Source organism: Arachis duranensis, chromosome 4 (genome assembly GCF_000817695.3).
Source record: "Arachis duranensis cultivar V14167 chromosome 4, aradu.V14167.gnm2.J7QH, whole genome shotgun sequence".
Classification (NCBI taxonomy): Eukaryota; Viridiplantae; Streptophyta; class Magnoliopsida; order Fabales; family Fabaceae; genus Arachis; species Arachis duranensis.
In genome coordinates this window covers 77319231-77335552 of record NC_029775.3, presented here as the reverse complement: position 1 = coordinate 77335552, position 16322 = coordinate 77319231, and the positions used below count along the sequence as shown (strand labels likewise).

Genomic DNA, 16322 nt, shown 5'->3' with positions numbered 1-16322 from the left:
GCATTTTCTTTAGGTGAATGGATCCACCTGCAGAATGGTCCAGTGACATCTTAGAGAACTCAGATAGACCATAATAGAATATATCTATCATGGTCCATTCTGAAAACATGTCAGAAGGACATCTTTTGGTCATCTGCTTGTATCTTTCCCAAGCTTCATAGAGGGATTCACCATCTTTTTGTTTGAAGGTCTGAACATCCACTCTAAGCTTGCTCAGCTTTTGAGGAGGAAAGAACTTAGCCAAGAAGGCCGTGACCAGCTTATCCCAGGAGTCCAGGCTATCTTTAGGTTGAGAGTCAAACCATGCTCTAGCTCTGTCTCTTACAGCAAAAGAAAAAAGCATGAGCCTGTAGACTTCAGGATCTACTCCATTAGTCTTAACAGTCTCACAGATCTGCAAGAAATCAATTAAGAACTGGTAGGGATCTTCTGATGGAAGTCCATGAAACTTGCAGTTCTGTTGCATTAGAGCAACTAATTGAGGTTTCAGCTCAAAATTGTTGGCTCTAATGGCAGGAATTGAGATGGTTCTTCCATCAAACTTGGAAGTAGGTGTAGTGTAATCACCAAGCATCCTCCTTGCATTATTGTTGTTGGGTTCAGCTGCCATCTCCTTTTCTTGTTCAAAAATTTCAGCAAGGTTGTCTCTGGATTGTTGTAATTTAGCTTCTCTTAGTTTCCTCTTCAGAGTCCTTTCAGGTTCTGGATCAGCTTCAACAAGAATGCCTTTTTCCTTGTTCCTGTTCATATAAAAGATAAGAGAACAAGAAAAGAAGAGAAGAGGAATCCTCTATGTTACAGTAAAGAGGTTCCTTATTGTTAGTAGAAGAAGAAAGGGAATAAAGAAAGGAGAATCCAAACAGAAGGGTGAGGATAGGGGTAGTGGTTTGAGATGAAGAGAGGTGAAGAGAAGTGTTAGTAAATAAATAAATAAATAGAAGAAGAGGAGAGGGAAGGAATTTCGAAAATAAATTTTGAAAAAGTAGTTAGTGATTTTCGAAAATTAAAGGTGAGATAGAATTAAAATTAAAATTTAAAACAATTAGTTAATTAAAAAAAGAATTTTTGAAAAAGAGGGAGGTATTTTCGAAAATTAGAGAGAGAGAAAAGTTGTTAGGTGGTTTTGAAAAAGATAAGAAACAAACAAAAAGTCAAATAGTTAGTTGAAAAAGATTTGAAAATCAAATTTGAAAAGATAAGAAGATAAGAAGTTAGAAAAGATATTTTAAAATCAAATTTTTGAAAAAGATAAAATTTTGAAAAAGATATGATAAAAAGATATGATTAAAAAGATATGGTTGGAAAAGATTTAATTTTTAAAATTAAAATTAATTACTTAACTAACAAGAAACTAAAAGTAAGATTCTAGAATTTAAAGATTGAACCTTTCTTAACAAGAAAGTAACAAACATCAAATTTTTGAACCAATCACATTACATGTTAGTTAAGTTTCGAAAATTTTGAAATAAAATTAAGAAAAGATTTTGAAAAATATTTTAAAAAAATTACATTTTCGAAAATTAAAAAAATGAAAAAGATTTGATTTTTGAAAAAAGTTTTGAAAAGATAAGATTTTTAAAATTTGAAAATTTGACTTGACTTACAAGAAACAACTAATTTTAAAATTTTTTGACTAAGTCAACCCAAATTTCAAAATTTTGAGAGAAAAAGGAAAATATATTTTTTTTATTTTTGAAATTTTAATTATGAGAGAGAAAAACATAACTCACAACATGAAAATTATGAATCAGAACACATAATGCATGCAAGAACACTATCAATGTCAAGATGAACCCCAAGAACACTTTGAAGATCATGATGAACATCAAGAACATATTTTTGAAAAATTTTTGATGCAAAGAAAATATGCAAGACACCAAACTTAGAAATCTTTAATGCTTAGACAATATGAATGCAAAAATGCATATGAAAAACAATAAAAGACACAAAACAAGAAAACATCAAGATCAAACAAGAAGTCTTACCAAGAACAACTTGAAGATCATGAAGAATACCATGAATGCATGAATTTTTGAAAAATAATGCATAAATTTTTTAAAACATGCAATTGACACCAAACTTAAAAATTGACTCAAGACTCAAACAAGAAACACAAAATATTTTTGGTTTTTTTTATGATTTTATGATTTTTTGGATTTTCTTTTAATTTTTTCGAAAAAACATATAGGAAAAAGAAATTAAGAGATTCAAAATTTTTAATAAGAATTCTAGGAATCTTTCAATGTTAGTCTAAAGCTCCAATCTAAGGGTTGGGCATGGCTTAATAGCCAGCCAGCTTTAGAAGATATAAATCAGGCATGTAACAACTGATATTCTAATTAACTTGCCTCTATGCTGATGGTTTTGAAGCCTCAATCCAATTGAGTTAGACATGGCTTTACAGCCAGCCAAGCTTCAACATACTTTATAAAACACTAGAATTCATTCTTAAAAATTTTGAATAATTTTTCGAAAACAAAGAAAAAATTTTAAAAAATATTTTTGAAAACTTTTTGAAAAGAAAAATAAAAAGAAAATTACCTAATCTGAGCAACAAGACGAACCGTCAGTTGTCCATACTCGAACAATCCCCGGCAACGGTGCCAAAAACTTGGTGCACGAAATTCTGATCATCAACAATGGCTCCAATAACTTGGTAGTGCTCTCAAACGTGAATCACACTTAGTCACAACTCCGCACAACTAACCAGCAAGTGTACTGGGTCGTCCAAGTAATACCTTACGTGAGTAAGGGTCGATCCCACAGAGATTGTTGGTATGAAGCAAGCTATGGTCACCTTGTAAATCTCAGTCAGGCGGATAATAGATGGTTATGGATTTTCGAATAATAATAAATAATAAACATAAAATAAAGATAGAGTTACTCATGTAATTCAATGGTGGGAATTTCAGACAAGTGTATGGAGGTGCTGTGTTCCTTCTGAATCTCTGCTTTCCTACTGCTTTTATCTAATCTTTGTCACTCCTTTCTTTGGCAAGCTGTATGTAGGGCATCACCATTGTCAATAGATACATCCTATCCTCTCAGTGAAAATGGTCTAAATGCTCTGTTACAGCACGGCTAATCATCTGTCGGTTCTCAATCATGTTGGAATAGAATCCCCTGATTCTTTTGCGTTTGTCATCATGCCCAACCATCGCGAGTTTGAGGCTCGTCACATTCATTCAATCCTGGAATCCTACTCGGAATACCACAGACAAGGTTAGACTTTCCGGATTCCCATGAATGCCGCCATCAATTCTAGCTTATATCACGAAGATTCTGATTAAGGAATCCAAGAGATGTGCGCCCGGTCTAAAGTAGAACAGAAGTGGTTGTATTGTCTGTCACGCGTTCATAGGTGAGAATGATGATGAGTGTCACGATCATCACATTCATCATGTTGAAGTGCAACGAATATCTTAGAATAGGAATAGCTGAATTGAATAGAAAATAGTAGTAATTGCATTAAAACTTGAGGTACAGCAGAGCTCCACACCCTTAATCTATGGTGTGTAGAAACTCCACCGTTGAAAATATATAAGTGATGAAGGTCCAGGCATGGCCCAATGGCCAGCCCCCAAAACGTGATCACAGGATCAAAAATACAATTCAGGATCCAAGATCGGTCAAAAGACACTGAATACAATAGTAAAAAGTCCTATTTATATTAGACTAGCTACTAGTGTTTACAGAAGTAAGTAATTGATGCATAAATCCACTTCCGGGGCCCACTTGGTGTGTGCTTGGGCTGAGATTGATCTTTACACGATCTGAGGCTTTTCTTGGAGTTGAACGCCAAGTTGTAACGTGTTTTTGGCGTTCAACTCTGGTTTGTGACGTGTTTCTGGTGTTTGACTCTAGAATGCAGCATGGAACTGGCGTTGAGCGCACGTTTATGTCATCTAATCACGAATAAAGTATGAAATATTATATATTTCTGGAAAGCTCTGGATGTCTACTTTCCAACGCCGTTGAAAACGCGCCATTTGGAGTTTTGTAGCTCCAAAAAAGCTATTTCGAGTGCAGGGAGGTCAGAATCCAACAACATCAAGAGTCCTTTGTCAGTCTTTTATCAGAGTTTTGCTCAGGTCCCTAAATTTCAGCCAGAAATTACCTGAAATCACAGAAAAACACACAAACTCATAGTAAAGTCCAAAAATGTGAATTTAGCATAAGAACTAATGAAAACATCCCTAAAAGTAGCTAGATCCTACTAAAAACTACCTAAAAACAATGCCAAAAAGCGTATAAATTATCCGTTCATCAGTCGTCTCTCAAGGAATTACAGGGAAGTGTGCTTATAATTGGTTATGGAAAAGTGTATTTTGGTGTTTTGATTAAGGAACAAGAAAAATAAATTGCAAGGGATTAAATTAACAACTAAGAAAAACTCTTGGCAAGGTATGAGAACTGGAAGTCCTATCCTAGTTATCCTTATCAATTATGATGAGAATTGTCCGTTCTTCTCACTTAGTCAACCTCTAACTATGAAGGTAAGTCAAGTGGATAAATCAATATGAATCCTCAAGTCTTAGTCAACTCGCAAGGAAAAACTAGAGTTAGTGGGATTCAAGTCGATTAGGAACCTTCAATTAACAACCAACAAAGGAGTTTGATAACTCAAGTGTCACCAATTACTCAATCAAGGCCAAAAGGATGAAAATCTAAATTAAAATCCTCCCAAGCATTTTATCAAACACTTGGAAGGCAAAACATAAAAATATAGAAAACTAGCAAGGGAAATAGATCTAACTGCCAATTGCAAGCATCAATAACACAAATCAATGAAGGCAAGAATAACCATAGGTAAAGTAATTGCATTAATATGGGAATTGAATCTAACATCAAAAGTTCACAAACTAAAGTAATAACAATGAGTAGTCAATAAGAGTAGAAGAGAAATCCTAAATCCAAAAACCTAGAGAGAGGAGAGAGCCTCTCTCTAAAATCTACATCTAAAACCTAAAATTATGTGTATGAGAAGTATGATTGAATGAATGATGGATCCCCCCATTCTGTAGTCTCTATTCTGTATTTTTCGAGCTTGGAACTGGGCCAAAAGGAGCCCAGAAATCGCTCCCAGCGCTTTTTGCAAATTTCTGCACGTGGCGCATTTCACACGTACACGTAGGTCACGCGTACGCGTCGTTTGGCAAAATTCCTTATCACGCTTATGTGTCAGTCACGCATACGCGTCGCTTGGTGAAATTTCTTGTCACACGTACGCGTCGCTGCCAGCTTCTCAAATCTTCATTTTCTCGTGTTCCTTCCACTTTTGCATGCTTCCTTTCCATCCTCTAAGCCATCCCTGCCCTATAAAGCCTGAAAACACTTAACATACAGATCACGGCATCGAATGGTAACAAAGGGTAATCCAAATTGACAGTTTAAAGGCCTAGGAAACATGTTTTCAACTATATCACAAAATTAAGAGGGAATTGTAAAACCATGCAAATTATATGAATAAGTGAGCAAAGAATTGATAAAAGCCACTCAAATCAGCACAAGATATACCATAAAATAGTGGTTTATCAATCTCCCCACACATAAACATTAGCATGTCCTCATGCTAAACTCAAGAAAAATTATAAAAGAGTGAAGGCAGAATGGTGGAACTTATGCAATGCAACCTATTTAAATGTGAGCTACCTACATGCTAATATGCAATTTCTAATTACTCTCTCTATTTATATATAAACATACATGTGGTCAAATTGAGTCAAATTTCTAAGAAATCATATATGCACAATCACAGGTCTAAATCAAATCAAAACACATCCACAATTGAGTTGGGTTAATCAAAAGAGTTCACAAACTTGCAAGACAAGCAATGATCAAGTATGGATATATGGGAATGAGCAATTGAACCCTCACTGGTAGTGTATATGCACTCTCATCACTCAAGTGTTTGGGGTTAAACCACTCTACTCTTCTCTAGTCATGCTTTCTAAAACTTTGTTCTTCATCTAACCAATCAATAAATATTTAATATACCAATGCATACATCATGAGATCTTTTCAAGGTTGTAATGGGGCTAAGGTGAGGGTAAGGATATATGTATGGCCAATTGAGCTATAATATGAATCCTTAACTAACCTAAGCTCTCACCTAACATACACACACTCTATATATATGAAATTATTCTTAGTTACCCATAATTCCCACTTTTGCATATTTCACATACTCATGCATCAAATTTTCTTTAATTTCACCATATATGCATTGATCCTTTATTAAACTCAATATTGGGGTATTTTTGTCCCCTATTAATTTTTTTAAAGCAAACATAACATATCAATGCATATGATTTTTCTAATCTCACATGAGTGTGAACCCAAATTCCCAATAGTTAAATAAAGTAGAAACATAACACATTCCCTATTAACCCATGTTCCCACAGTTTCCCACACTTAATTGATACACAATCTCTATCTCAAGCTAACCAAAGATTCATTGGGGTAATTAATTATTTTTCTGCTTAAGGCTAGTAATGTGGTAAAATACATAATAAATAGGGATTAAAAGGCTCAAAGTGGCAAACAAAGGTAAATGAAACGGTGGGCTATTTGGGATAGGTAAGCTGATAACAATTAGTGGCCTCAATCATATGTAAGCATGAATACAATAAATAATGGACATATAGAATGGAACAAAGTAAAGCTTGCAATCATAGAGAAGAAACACACAAGAATAAAGATCATGATTAAATAATGTAATCATGCAATTAAGCTAAAAAACTCACGGGTTGTGTGTTCTTAGCTCAAAACCATATTCCAACTAAATATACATGTCATACAAGTTACCAAAAAGGTTTTAACTCAAATCAATGTGAATCTATAATTGCCTGTTCTGAGAAAGAGATATATTCCCTGAGAATTTCATAAATTGACCAACATTATTTATTATATATATATACTGAATGAGATGTTGTGATTATGAAAAACTAAAGTATTTTAGTTTACTCCCTATTTTCAATTAAACCAAATGCTCATATGCAAAAAGGTAAACTAAGCTCAATAATCCATGTTTTTCCATATCACAACTAACAGACTAAAAGTGCCATTCAAGCTAAATATCTAAGATATGTACAAGATAACAAGAGTACAATAAAGTAGAAATGTGCAATTACTAAAATAAAAATAAAATAAAGCAAAATATAGAATAAAGCAAAATATAGAATAAAGCAAAATAGGATAAAAGGTCTAAAAATGGTTCACCAAAATAGAATCCGCCAGAGATGGCGAACTCCCCACACTTATATTACAGCATCGTCCGTGATGCTAAAGTCAAGCCGGGTGTGAAGGATCATCGCCTCCTGTAGGATGTGCTGTTGGCTCTGTGGGCTCTGGCTGTGTAGGGGCCTGAGGCTCTGCAGTCTGCTCTGGCTGAGGCTCCTCGTGCTGTGCCTGCTGATGGTCCTCTACCTGTGCATCCTCCTCTTGCTCATCCTCCTCCTCAAAGTGCTCCGAGGGTGTGTTGGGCTTAGAGGGGATGTCAGTATGTCCCGACTTCATCATCAACTTCAGATGCTTATAGTGTCACTTATTGCGACGCTCAGACCGCTCATAACGCCGCTGGTTGCGGTGCTCCATCTGATCCAGGCACTCAAAGAGGCAGTGCACAAGGTGATAGATAGGCTGAGAGGCGGATGATGGTGCTGTGGAAGCAGGTAGGGCTGAAGGTGCTGAAGGCGTTGCGGAGGATGTGGCTGCACCAGTAGAGGTGGTAATGGCAGGTAATCTGTGGCCTAGAGGGCCAAACTGCTTGCCGTGTGGAATAATCTTCTTGCAGTCGGCAATGGGTGGTCTCTCATCCTTTGGCTTCCGAGGTACCTCAGCTCGGCGAGCCATCTGGGTAATCAGATAAGGGAATGACAGGGTGCCTCGAACATGAACTCTAGACATGTACTTCCTGATGAACCGTGGAAGGTACAGGTCTTTTCCTTCCATGACGCACCAGATAAGGATGATCATAGCAGCTGGCACCTCGGACTCGTGAATGCTAGGCATAACATAATTACTCAGTATTTGTTGCCATAGCCTAGCCTCATCATTGAGATAAATAATCTTTATACCACTGGGAGTTACCGTTGACTTACCCAGAGCCCATGGAGCATCAGGATCAAAAGCTATGGTGCGCCTGATAGCGTCCCATGAATCTAATAGACTCTTTGGCCTGTTGATAACCATCTTTGTCAGCTATTTTAGTCTGGAAGTGAAGGATATCCTCTATCGCCTCCTCAATGACTAAAATATGCTTTCCCCTAAGCTGCACTGCATCAAGGGTCTTCTTAAAATAGTTGGAATAGAACTTACGGACCCATGATGCGTTTACCTCTATCAGATCTCTTTCCAGAAATACCCAACCTCTCTGTTTGATATGCTCTTCAGTGTACTTTGTTAATTCGGTTGGTATTTGGAGCTTCCGTTCCAAGTAGAGGTGCCATGTGTCTCGAAAGACCAAAAACTTTAGTTCACAGTAACAATTGGCAAATTTAGCTGGGTCAGTTGCAGGTACTAGTTGATCCTTTTTTTCCTGTGGAGTGAAGTTCTTCTCACGCCAGGATTCATCCCCTAGAATATCCGACAGAGCGACAGATGACTGTCCTCTTTTCCTTTTACACCGGTGCTGGCCTTAGCTTTGCCCTTTCCTTTCGGATCAGATATCCTGAAAAACAGAAATCCCAGGATATAGATAAACACACAAAGCAGAGAAACAAAAAGGTAAACAAGAGGCAAGCATAATAAGCAAGAGATATACGATAGAAGAATGAAAGTAAAAGCATGAAGTGAGTCATAAAGAGGCAAATTCTTGGAAGAAAAAAAGGTGGGATTCAAAGGAATCAATCAGAAATCACAATCCAAGAATTTATAGAATGAAATCTAGAATGCTTGTTTGTTAAGAAGCGACAATTAACATGCCGTGAAAGTGATTAAAAGAGTTAGTTTGAAAAAGGGTGAAACGAAAAAGAAAAGTGAAAAAAATCAGTTTAGTCAAAAGTCAAAGAAGTAGGTTAGAATCAGTGGCATGGTAATGTAGTTCCTAACTAAGAGAAATGCAAAAGGTTGAGGAACAAGCAAGCTCACTGGTGCACAAAATTGTGATCATCAACAATGGCGCCAAAGACTTGGAGCTCTCAAACGTGAATCACACTTTGTCACAACTTCGCACAACTAACCAGCAAGTGCACTAGGTCATCCAAGTAATAAACCTTACGTGAGTAAGGGTTGATCCCACGAAGATTGTTGGTATGAAGCAAGCTATGGTCATCTTGTAAATCTCAGTCAGGCGGATTCAAATGGTTATAATGGTTTTCGAATATAAAAATAAATAAAGCATAAAATAGAGATAGAGATACTTATGTAAATCATTGGTGGGAATTTCAGATAAGTGTATGGAGATGCTTTGTTCCTTCTGAATATCTGCTTTCCTACTACTTTCATCCAATCATTCTTACTCCTTTCTATAGCAAGCTGTATGTTAGGTTTCACCGTTGTCAATGGCTACCTCCTATCCTCTTAGTGAAAATGGTCCAAATGCTCTGTCACAGCACGGCTAATCATCTGTCGGTTCTCGATCATATTAGAATAGAATCCAGTGATTCTTTTGCGTCTGTCACTATGCCCAACACTCGCGAGTTTGAAGCTCGTTACAGTCATCCCATCTCAGATGCTACTCAGAATACCACAGACAAGGTTTAGACTTTTTGGATCTTAGAAATGGTCGCCAATAATTCTAGCTTATACCATAAAGACTCCGATCTTTCAGAATGGAGGCTAAGAGATACGCGCTCAATCTAAGGTAGAACGGAAGTGGTTGTCAGGAACGCGTTCATAGGTGAGAATGATGATGAGTGTCACGGATCATCACATTCATCATGTTGAAGTGCAGCAAATATCTTAGAATAAGAATAAGCTAAATTGAATAGAAGAATAATAATAATTGCATTAATACTCGAGGAACAGCAGAGCTCCACACCTTAATCTATGGTGTGTAGAAACTTCACCGTTGAAAATACATAAGTAATGGTCCAGGCATGACCGAATGGCCAGCCCCTATGAAGGTCTAAAATCGCATACACTAATCAAAGATCCATCCAAAGACAAGACGCTTAGTACAATAGTAAAAAGTTCTATTTATACTAAACTAGCTACTAGGGTTTATAGAAATAAGTCTAAGTGCAGAAATCCACTTCTGGGGCCCACTTTGGTGTGTGCTTGGGATGAGCTTGAGCTTTACACGTGTAGAGGCTTCTATTGGGGTTAAACGCTAAGTTGTAACGTGTTTTTGGTGTTTAACTCTGGTTTGTGACGTGTTTCTGGCGTTTTACTCCATAATACAGCATGGAACTGGCGTTGAACGCCAGTTTGAGTCATCTAAACTCAAATAAAATATGTACTATTATATATTGATGGAAAGCACTGGATGTCTACTTTCCAACGCAATTGAGAGCACACCATTTGAAGTTCTGTAGCTCTCGAAATCCATTTTGAGTGCAGGGAGGTCAGAATCCAACAACATCAGTAGTCCTTTTTCAGCCTGAATCAGATTTTTGTTCAAGTCCCTCAATTTCAGCCAGAAAATACCTGAAATCACAGAAAAACACACAATTTCATAGTAAAGTCCAGAAATGTGAATTTTGCATAAAAACTAATAAAAACATCCCTAAAAGTAGCTAGATCATACTAAAAACTACCTAAAAACAATGCCAAAAAGTGTATAAATTAACCTCTCGTCACAACACCAAACTTAAATTGTTGCTTGTCCCCAAGCAACTGAAAATTAAATAGGATAAAAAGAAGAGAATATACTATAAATCTCAAAATATCAATGAATATTAGTTCTAATTAGATGAGCGGGACTAGTAGCTTTTTGTTTCTAAACAGTTTTGGCATCTCACTTTATCCTTTGAAGTTTAGAATGATTGGCATCCATAGGAACTCAGAGTTCAGATAGTGTTATTGATTCTCCTAGTTAAGTATGTTGATTCTTGAACACAGCTACTTTTATGAGTCTTGGCGGTGGCCATAAGCACTTTGTTTTCTAGTATTACCACCGGATTCATAAATGCCATAGACACATGACTGGGTGAACCTTTTCAGATTGTGACTCAGCTTTGCTAAAGTCCCCAGTTAGAGGTGTCCTTATTTCCTTGGGACCTCCTATCCATTGATGCTCAAAGCCTTGGATCCTTTTTACCCTTGCCTTTTGGTTTTAAGGGCCATTGGCTTTTTCTGCTTGCTTTTTCTTTTTCTTTCTTAATTTTTTTTGCCACTTTTTTTTCGCAAGCTTTGTTCTTCACTTCTTTTTCTTGCTTCAAGAATCAATTTCATGATTTTTCAGATCATCAATAACATTTCTCTTTTTCATCATTCTTTCAAGAGCCAACAATTTTAACATTCATAAACAACAAGATAAAAAATATGCACTATTCAAGCATTCATTCAAAAAACAAAAAGTATTGTCACCACATCAATATAATTAAACTAATATCAAGGATGAATTCGAAACTCATGTACTTCTTGTTCTTTTGTATTAAAAATATTTTTCATTTAAGAAAGGTGAAGGATTCATGGAATTATTCATAGCCTTAAGACATAGTTACTAAATACTAATGATCATGTAGTAAAGACTCAAAACATAGACAAATATATAGCATAAAATTGAAAAACAGAGAGATAAGAACAAGGAAGTTAAGGAATGAGTCTAGCTTAATGAGGGTGGCGCCTTCTTCTTGAAGGACCAATGGTGTTCTTGAGCTCCTCTATGTCTCTTCCTTGCCTTTGTTGCTCCTCCCTCACAGCTCTTTGATCTTCTCTAATCTCATTGAGAATGATGGAGTGCTCTTGGTGTTCCACCCTTAATTGGTTCATGTCATGACTCAATACTTCTAGAGAAGTGTTGAGTTGTTTCCAACAGTTGTTTGGAGGAAAATACATCCCTTGAGGCATCTCAGGGATTTCTTTATTATGAGCTTCCTCATGCGTCTCTTGAGATCCATGGTAGGCTCTCTTGTTTGCTCCATCCTCTTCTTAGTGATGGGCTTGTCCTCTTCAATGAGGATGTCTCCTTCTATGACAACTTCAGCTAAGTAGCATAGATGGAAAATGAGATGAGAAAAAGCTAGACTTGCCAAGGTGGAGGGTTTTTCGGCTACTTTGTAGAGTTCTAGAGAGATGACTTCATGAACTTCTACTTCCTCTCCAATCATGATGCTATGGATCATGATGGCCTGATCCACAGTTACTTCGGATCGGTTGCTAGTGGGGATGATGGAGCATTGGATGAACTCCAACCATCCTCTAGCCACAGGCTTAAGGTCCAGTCTTTTCAATTGAACCGACTTACCTTTTGAGTCTCTTTTCCATTGAGCTCCTTCCACACATATGTCCATGAGGACTTGGTCCAACCTTTGGTCAAAGTTGACCCTTCTAGTGTAGGGGCGTGCGTCTTCTTGCATCATAGGCAGGTTGAATGCCAACCTTACATTTTCTGGACTAAAATCTAGGCATTTCCCCCGAACTATTGTAAGATAATTCTTTGGATTCGGGTTCATACTTTGATCATGGTTCCTAGTGATCCATACATTGGCATAGAACTCTTGAACCATTAAGATTTTGACTTGTTGAATGGTGTTGGTAAGAACTTCCCAACCTCTTCTTTGGATCTCATGTCGGATCTCCGGATACTCATTTTTCTTGAGCATGAAAGGGACCTCAGGGATCACCTTCTTCTTGGCCACAACTTTATAGAAGTGGTCTTGATGGGCTTTTGAGATGAATCTGTCCATCTCCCATGACTCAGAGGTGGAAGCAATTGCCTTTCCTTTCCTCTTTCTTGAGGTTTCTCTAGCCTTAGGTGCCATCAATTGTTATGGAAAAATAAAAAAGCTATGCTTTTACCACACCAAACTTAGAATGTTACTCGTCCTCGAGCAAAAGAAGAAAGAATAGATGAAGAAAAAGAAGAGATGGAGGAGAGGGAGAGTGGTGTAGGTTTCAGCCAAGGGGGAGAAGAGAGGGTAGTGTTGTGTGAAAATGAGGAAGGAGGAAGGGGTTTATATAGTGGAGGGAGAGGGGTTAGAGTTCGGTCATTTAGGGTGGGTTTGGATGGGAAAGAAATTTTGAATTTGAAGGTAGGTGGGGTTTATGGGGAAGAGAGGATGGATGTGAGTGGTGAAGAGGTGATGGGGAAGAGTGATTGAGGTGATTGGTGAATGATGTTTGGGGAAGAGTGTTATGAAAAGGTGTGAGAGAGGGAGATTGGGTAGGTGGGGATCCTGTGGGGTTCACAGATCCTGAGGTGATCCTGTGGGGTCCACAGATCCTGAGGTGATCCTGTGGGGTCCACAGATCTTGAGGTGTCAAGAATTTCTCATCCCTGCACCTTTTAGGCATGTAAAACGCCCTCTATATGCAATCTTGGCGTTTAACGCCAGACTGTAGCTTGTTTTTGGCGTTAAACGCCCAGATGTAGCCTATTTCTGGCGTTTAACGACAGCCTGATGCTTGTTTCTGGCGTTAAATGCTAGCTTGGTGCTTGTTTCTGGCGTTAAACACCAAACATATGCTTGTTTCTGGCGTTTAAATGCCAGACAGCTCTTCCTCCAGGGTGTGCTTTTTCATCTGCTATTTTTTATTCTATTTTTAATTTTTGTAATTGTTTTGTGACTTCACATGATCATAAACCTAATAAAACATAAAAGAATAATAGATGAATAAAAATTGGGTTGCCTCCCAATAAGCGCTTCTTTAATGTCAATAGTTTGACAGTGAGCTCTCATGGAGCTTCACAGACCATCAGAGCATGATGAGGGCCTCCCAACACCAAACTTAGAGTTTGAATGTGGGGGCTTCTCAACACCAAACTTAGAGTTTGGTTGTGCCTTCCCAACACCAAAATTAGAGTTTAATTATAGGGGCTTTGTTTGACTCTGTATTGAGAAAAGCTTATCGTGCCTCTTTTTCATGGTTGTAGAGGAAGATCCTTGAGCTTTAAACACAAGGTAGTCCCCATTCAATTGAAGGACTAGCTCTCCTCTGTCAACATCAATCACAGCTCCTGCTGTGGCTAGGAAGGGTCTTCCAAGAATGATGGATTCATTCTCATCCTTCCCAGTGTCCAAGATTATGAAATCAGCAAAGATGTAAAGGCCTTTAACCTTCACTAACACGTCCTCTACCAATCCATAAGCTTGTTTTATTGACTTGTCTGCCATCTCTAATGAGATTCTTGCAGCTTGTACCTTAAATATCCCCAGCTTCTCCATTACAGAGAGTGGCATAAGATTTATGCCTGACCCCAGGTCACACAGAGCCTTCTCAAAGGTCATGGTACCTATGGTACATGATATTAAGAATTTACCAGGATCTTGCTTATTTTGAGGTAGAGTTTACTGAACCCATGTATTTAGTTCACTAATAAGCAAGGGAGATTCCTCTTCACAAGTCTCATTACCAAACAACTTAGCATTCAGCTTCATGACGGCTCCTAGATATTGAACAACTTGCTCTTCAGTTACATCTTCATCCTCTTCAAAGGAAGAATAGTTCTCAGAGCTCATGAATGGCAGAATGAAGTTTAATGGAATCTCTATGGTCTCTATATGAGCCTTAGATTCCTTTAGGTCCTCAATAGGGAGCTCCTTTCTGTTTGGGGGATGTCCCATGAGGTCTTCCTCATTGGGGTTCACGTTCTCCCCTTCCTCTTTGGATTCGACCATATTGATAATATCAATGGCCTTGCACTCTCTTTTTGGATTCTCTTCTGTATTGCTTGGGAGAGTACTAGGAGGATTTTCAGTTATTTTCTTACTCAGTTGACCCACTTGTGCCTCCAAATTTCTAATGGAGGACCTTGTTTCACTCATGAAACTTAAAGTGGCCTTAGATAGATTAGAGACTATGTTTGCTAAGCTAAAGGGGCTCTGCTCAAAATTCTCTGTCTGTTGCTGAGAAGATGATGGAAAAGGCTTGCTATTGCTAAGCCTGTTTCTTCCACCATTATTAAAGCCTTGTTGAGGCTTTTGTTGATCCTTCCATGAGAAATTTGGATGATTTCTCCATGAGGAATTATTGGTGTTTCCATAGGGTTCACCCATGTAATTCACCTCTGCCATTGCAGGGATCTTAGGATCATAAGCTTCTTCTTCAGAAGATGCTTCTTTAGTACTGTTGGATGCATTTTGCCATCCATTCAGACTCTGAGAAATTATGTTGACTTGTTGAGTCAACATTTTGTTCTGAGCCAATATGGCATTCAAAGCATCAATTTCAAGAACTCTCCTCTTTTGAGGCGTCCCATTACTGACAGTATTCCTCTCAGAGGTGTACATGAATTGCTTATTTGCAACCATATCAATGAGTTCTTGAGCTTCTGCAGGCATTTTTTTTAAGTGAATGGATCCACCTGCAGAATGGTCCAGTGACATCTTAGAAAGCTCCGATAGACCATCATAGAATATATCTAAAATGGTTCACTCTGAAAGCATGCCAGAAGGACACTTTTTGGTCAACTGCTTGTATCTTTCTCAAGCTTCATAGAGGGATTCACTATCTTTTTGTTTGAATGTCTGAACATCCACTCTAAGCTTGCTCAGCTTTTGAGGAGGAAAGAACTTAACCAAGAAGGCCGTGACCAGCTTATCCCAAGAGTCCAGGCTATCTTTAGGTTGTGAGTCCAACCATGTTCTAGCTCTGTCTCTCACAGCAAAGGGGAAAAGCATGAGCCTGTAGACTTCAGGATCTACTCCATTAGTCTTAACATTATCACAGATTTACAATAATTCAGTTAAAAACTGATAGAGATCTTCTGATGGAAGTCCATGAAACTTACAGTTCTGTTGCATTAGAGCAACTAGTTGAGGCTTCAGCTCAAAATTGTTTGCTCCAATGGCAGGGATTGAGATGCTTCTTCCATAAAAGTTTGAAGTAGGTGTAGTATAATCACCAAGTATCCTCCTTGAGTTATTATTGGGTTCGGCCATGTCTCCTTCTTTTTCGAGTTTCTCTGTAAGGTTTTCTCTGAATTGTTGTGCTTTAGCTTCTCTTAGCTTCTTCTTCAGAGTCTTTTCAGGTTCAGGATCTGCTTCAACAAGAATTTCCTTGTTCTTGCTCCTCCTCATATGAAAAAGAAGAGAACAGAAAAGAAGAGGAATCCTCTATGTCACAGTATAGAGATTCCTTTATGTGAGTAGAAGAAAAGAAGAATAGAAGAAGGAGAAGAGGAAAATTCGAACACAGAGAAGAAGAAATGGTTCGAATTTTTAAGATGAAGAGAAGAGTGTTAGTAATAAATAGAAGAAGATGAGAGGGAGAGA

The 16322-nt window shown here is 37.8% G+C and overlaps 2 non-coding genes across 2 annotated transcripts; both read left to right on the top strand.

Annotated features, from left to right (window-relative positions):
• Positions 1-107: 107 nt before the first annotated feature.
• On the top strand, positions 108-211 carry LOC127747107 (small nucleolar RNA R71). The gene has a single exon (XR_008008910.1). It is a non-coding gene; the product is annotated as a small nucleolar RNA R71 (small nucleolar RNA).
• A 15281-nt stretch (positions 212-15492) lies between these two features.
• LOC127747098 (small nucleolar RNA R71) lies at positions 15493-15596 on the top strand. Its single transcript, XR_008008901.1, has one exon. It is a non-coding gene; the product is annotated as a small nucleolar RNA R71 (small nucleolar RNA).
• The last annotated feature ends 726 nt before the right edge of the window (positions 15597-16322 follow it).